Below are 6,000 nucleotides of genomic sequence, written 5' to 3'. Positions count from 1 at the left end.
CTGAGTGACTCTTTCACCCTCTATCTTTCTCTATAGCTCCAAATTGCCGCTTTCCGAGAATGCTTTTGCAAGTAATTTGGGCTTGACAGAGCCTTAAGCAGCTCTGCACATTCGGAGGCAGCAAGAAATGCCCAGCGATTCCAACTCATAGGCCATAAACAAAAATCCATCATGCAGGCCTCCTGGGGTAATGAGTCTCTCCTCCGCGTTCCCATTAGATTATTTTAAGTAAACAAACAAGGGACAGTGTGGAGCTGTAAAGCTGTTTTGGGGGACTTCTTGGTATTTAAATATTGTGTTCTGCAACACATGACACAGGGCTTTCTGCTTTCCAAAGTCAGAAGGAACTGGTGTGGCCGCTTATGAATGATAAAAAAAAGAGGAAATGCGTCACGAAAACGAAAGAGGAGATAAAATGTGCACATTTATATGCATAGATGCAAATTCAGAAAACTTTATTATAATTGTAAAAGAAATACAGTATATCTCACCATAGTGTGGGAGCCTGTGACTTGGTGATCTGTGCTATTCATGAGCAACTTCAAGGCCCAGCTTTCCTGTAGGGGTTATTGTTGTTCCTCTCTGGCACACATTCAGTATTGGCAGACCATACTGAGATGTGCTGAGGACAATGATAAGATAGGCCTTGCTAAGGAACATCTTGGCACTGGCTAACCATGCCAAGAATGTGCTGACGCAAGACCCACAGAGAATACAATACAGTACTGAAGGCACCATGATCACGCGTTTCCTTAACCCTTATATGGTATATTCATGCTGAACACACACTAACAGCACCTTCTGTTCACGAGGTAATCATGCATTAACATGCTGTACTCAACAACCAATCATAGCTTGTAAACAAGAAATGTAACAACTTAGTTCTTAATAAAACTAGGACGGGGCGACCTGTTTGGGATGCCTCATCTTCATGCAGTTGAAGATAACTCCTTGCCAGTTATTTACCACACTTTCCCTTCTTATATTTTTTTAATCTTTAAGCCGGGCTTGGACCAGGCAGCCCTTCAAATAGAAGACCCCTTTAAAACGAAGGCCAGTCCTCTGGTAGCCCAACAAATAGAGGACTGTCTTCTGTAAAAGAGGACGCAAGACCACCCTGGCTGGAACCCTATTTGGTAGTAGCAGTGCGTTTGTGCAAATTGGACAGATTTTTGTGGTTTGTTGGGTACAGCTGGAGTGTTCAGTGCCATTTGTATGGTTTGGTACGAAGCTTAGACATGCAATGAATTGAAAATGGCCGCAGGGCCGGCTGACCTTCTGCCTCAAGCACAGCTGGTTGGGGGTGTCATGAAAAGGCAAACATTTATGGTTATTTACAGTGCAACCCTATATATGTCTACTCAGAAGTAACTCCTACTGAGTTCAGTGGGGCTTCCTTCCTTCCAAGTAAGTGGGTATACAATTGCAGCCTTAATGTGCTCCTATTATATTTTTATTGCTTGGTGGAGGAAGAGGCACCTGTGAGATTTTCTACCTCAGGTGCCCAAATACCAACTCAGGCAGCAAAATATCTTTGGCCAGCACTGAGTAGCAGAGGTAAAATGGCATACTAGGCCCTACTGAGGGCTGGAAGGATAAAGAAGGAACACAGACTTATACCCTATGGCAAACACAAGGAAGAGGGTCTTCTCAGAAGTGGTATCCCCACCTGTGGAACTCTGTTCCAGTTGACCTCCAGCAGGCCTCATCATTACAAGCCTCCAAGCAGGCTCTAAAGATCTCTCTGTTCACCTTGGACTATAATTGAGTTAGTTTATTGGGTGCTGTAGTCTATATGGTACGAGATGATTTTAATTATTAAATTTCATATTGCATTTTTATTGCTTTTGTCTCTGTTTTATTATGTTTCTAAAGGCAGCATATAAATCTTTTAACTAACTAAATAACGAAAGGCACAATCCTATGCACGTTTAGAAAGAAAAAACGTCCTACAGCTCCCAGTGAATGCTGAGAGTTGTAGGACTTATTCTTTTTCTAAACATGCATAGGATTGCACCTTAACTAACTACTCTCTAGCTGTCCTTGGTGAACCATGTCCTTATTTTTGCCTTTTAGGGATGCTTTGTTAACACTTAGTGTGAGCTGCTTGAACTGTCCTTCAGGATTCAACTCCCTTTCCAACTTCTCTAGAACTTGAAATTGCCAACAAAAGATGGATGTTATCTCATCTCTAGTGAGCACATCCATATAAATGTGTGTGCATGGGCACTATGGCACCATGAAATCCCAAGGGTGCACAAAAATAATTTTAAAAAATCTTATTGAACCAATACGTTTCAAAATATAGTTATTCAGGGTCACTGAAAAAGCATACCACTGTGTTTTCTAGTGTGCTCACTGAACACCCTGTAGGACACAGTGGTGTGTGTGCTTTCCACCACTGAAGAAAAAGTGTGTTTCAAATGCATTGGGGCAATAAAAATATATATTTTTATACACCCTTGCAATTTAATCTCTTCTCTTACACCCCCCGTCTTGCATTGCTATTTTCCCTGCTTTGGATTTTCCTACCATGCAATATACAGCCTGTCATTTCATGCTGCAGCTGCTGAGATATGTTTTGAAGAATCGATAACATATTATGTTTTTCTACTATCTTTAACCAAAAAAAGAAAAGAAAAGAAAAGAACAAAAACCATTGTGGCTTTTAAATCACTGGAAGGCAGACTAATGTAGAATAAATGAATGCAACATAGGGCAGATGGAAAAGAGCCTTAAGCCATTTGTAAGGGTGGTGGGTGACCTTTGCCAGCCAGCCTTGGTGTGAGAGTCTGTTTTCATCTGTGAAAAGTTGGAAGGTGTATAAAGGCACTGACATTCAGCCTCTGAAACTGAAAGATCCAAACTCAAACTTCTGGTCCATTAGTAGTTACTGCCTTCGCATTTCCAAAAAGTCTTCTCGGTGGCTGCTCCAGCGCTCTGGAACTCTCTTCCTGGGGAAGCTAGGCTGGCTCCCTCCTTGATGGGCTTTCGGAAGCAGGCTAAAACTGTTTTGTTCCAGCAGGCCTTTGGAGAATAATCTGGCCCTCCATCTATGTTAATGTCTTATAATTTTGTTGTGTATTTTAAATGTTTATGTCCCCCCCCCCACAATGTATGTTTTAAACTTTGTAAGGCCGCCTTGAGGCCCAGCATTGGGCAAAAGGTGGGATACAGAGGAGGAGGAGGAGGAGGAGGAGGAGGAGGAGGAGAAGGAGAAGGAGAAGGAGAAGGAGAAGGAGAAGGAGAAGGAGAAGAAGAAGAAGAAGTCAGTGTGTGGATATATCTCATCATATAGTTTAATGCAGGGGAGTCATTCCCTTGAGGGAAGTGATGTGGAGTTGGTTGGGGGTGCAAACTGGCCAGGGTGGGGAGGCAAACCTCACAAACAGCACTGTCTGTCTGTCTGTCTTGCACACGGCATATAGCAGAGAAATCCTGCTATCTGCCCCTGAAGCGTGATCTCTTTCTACATGGGCAGACAGCTTGGCTTCTGAGATACATGGCAAGAAAAAGGCTTCTTTTCTCACTACACAGCACAGAAAGACACGCTCCTTTTCCCCTTTGGCAGAGTTGATCTCTCAGCAGCAGCGGGGAGTCGCGGTGGATCAGCTTGAACTGCACAGAAGTGGGAGATTATAATAGGGGAAGATCCCCATGATTCCTCCCCACCCTGTGGCTCAGATATTACAGCTCAGAAGCAGGGGGGAAATGCAGTTGAGGAAAGTACGATAGATGGGTGGTCCGGCTGGCCGTATGGGCTGGAGGTTCCCCACCCCTGGTTTAGCCACTAGGTGGCACTGGACTTAACTGTATCTGAGCAGGAGTTTTCTGCGCCTCTTCTGTTCTTGTTGGAGAGAGAGAATAAAGTTCTTGTCTAGCCATTAAGGCTGGAGAGCAATCAGAGATAAATGCAGGGATCCCCTTAGCACGCCTCTTGATGTCGCAATGGAGCGGGCGAGTGGCACGCTAAGTGCTTCACCTACTCTGCATCCTCCCCAATGCCGGAAGGTGCAAGGAAAAGCAAAGCTACCCTGACTGAGGTTCCAGGTGGGGGAGCACTCCTGTACCCTGCGCCTTGGTGGCTTCACCCACTCTGCATTCTCCATAATGGGAGAAGGCATCAGGCAAAGAAAGCCAGGTCCCCATCTGAAGCACTGAGGGAAGGAAATCCAGCTGGTGCTTTAGCTAGGGACCAGATGACATCAGGTGGCTTACCCAGTGATGTCAGGGGTGTGTGGCTTCACCCAGTGACACCATCTGGGCTACGGAGGGCTGGGCAGGGGCTCATGCACCTCCCCACAACTGATTTAACTTCCTCATCCCTGTCATCCCTTCCATGACAGTCAGTTGCTGCCCTATGAAAAACAGCAAGCAAATGGTAGTTTACAAAGAATGGAAACTTCCAGGTTTTTTTTAAAAAAAATGAAGCAAAATTTGTATGGTTACTATAGGTTCTTTTGTGTGGGGAAAATGGTGATTTGTATTGGAACAGGACTGAGAAAACTCAGGTTCAAAACCCCATTCAGCCATGAAGGTCACTGGATGGCCTTGGGCTACCGAACCGAACCTAGCTCACAGGGCTGTGGTGAGGCTAAAATCTTGGGACCATGTGTAAAGGGTAAAAGCAAGGAACTTTTTGCTCCTTCAAAGGAATAATACATGATTTAAATATGTCAATGTTGAGGTTTAAGTCTGGGTGGCTTGTTCAGCCTATAAAGAGCTTCTCAGCTAAAGAGGATATGTAAATTGTTATAATTATGTTGATGAATTGGGCTGATTTAATTTGCTTGACTATCTACGGCAACCAATCTTTACCGACCTGGTGCCTTCCAGATGTGTTAGCTGCAACTCCCATCAGTTGCAGTCCATCACATCTGGAGGGTACCAGGTTGGAGAAGCCAGCTGTACAGTTTAGTGTGGCCAAATTGACAGGTGATCAGGGCATTAAGGAAACAGGCAAAATAGGCCTTAATGGCTCTAGCTTTTGGAATGTAGTGCCCATGGGATAGGCAGTGAGTTGGCTAAAAGGTGTTGATTTTGACAATTTCAATTTGTGCATAAAGAGAGACCAGCTGTGAGCTTGATGCAGAGGCCACCAGTGAGGGAGGAAGCAGCAGCCAGGCACCTCTCCACCGTGCCTGGGTCCAGCTCCAGCAGAGAGCCCCCTCCCTCCTGCTACCAACTGTCTCTGCAGAAGCCACCAGTGAGGGGGGAAGTAGCAGCCAGGCACCTCTCCATCGTGCCTGGGTCCAGCTCCAGCTGAGAGCCCCCCTTCCTCCTGCTACCGTCACTGCAGAGGCCACCAGTGAGGGAGGAAGCAGCAGCCAGGCACCTCTCCACCGTGCCTGGGTCCAGCTCCAGCTGAGAGCCCCTTCCCTCCTGCTGTCAACTGTAACTGCTGAACTTTGCAACTAAGATTGTAGTGCCTGAATTTGCTTTCCTTTTCCCCCTCCTCCTCCTCCCTCCCAATCCCTTTTCCTTTTGTGTCATGTCTTTTAGATTGTAAGCCTGTGGGCAGGGACTGTCAAGAAATACTTTTGTAAGCTGCCATGAGAGCCTTTTTTGGCTGAATGGCGGCATAAAAATCCTTAAATAAATAAATAAAATATATATCCTGCTTTTTTTTCCTCTTGCAAGGAACCCAAGGCAGCTTACATAGTCTTCCTCCTCTCCATTTTATCCTTGCAAGAACCCTATGAGGAAAATTAGGCAGAGAGTCAGTGACTGGCCCAAAGTCACCCAGCAAATTTAGGGTTGCTACCAGGTCTCTGACTGTCAGTACATATTTGTTCTTTGGATTACTTCAGAATTCTTCAACACCCACAATACTGGATTAGTAGAACTGCCTTAAGTGACCCCAGATCGTGAATCTATAATGAAGAACATTTCCATATTCACCCTCAATGGACACATGGATTAAAGAACTTTCCATTTTGCCAGTACAAGAGACCATAATGTAAACACACACAGAAGGAATGAAGCAAACTCCTACTTTGA

The sequence above is a fragment of the Elgaria multicarinata genome, chromosome 12 (genome assembly GCF_023053635.1).
Source record: "Elgaria multicarinata webbii isolate HBS135686 ecotype San Diego chromosome 12, rElgMul1.1.pri, whole genome shotgun sequence".
In the NCBI taxonomy this organism is placed as follows: domain Eukaryota; kingdom Metazoa; phylum Chordata; class Lepidosauria; order Squamata; family Anguidae; genus Elgaria; species Elgaria multicarinata.
Note: the sequence above shows the minus strand (reverse complement) of the source record.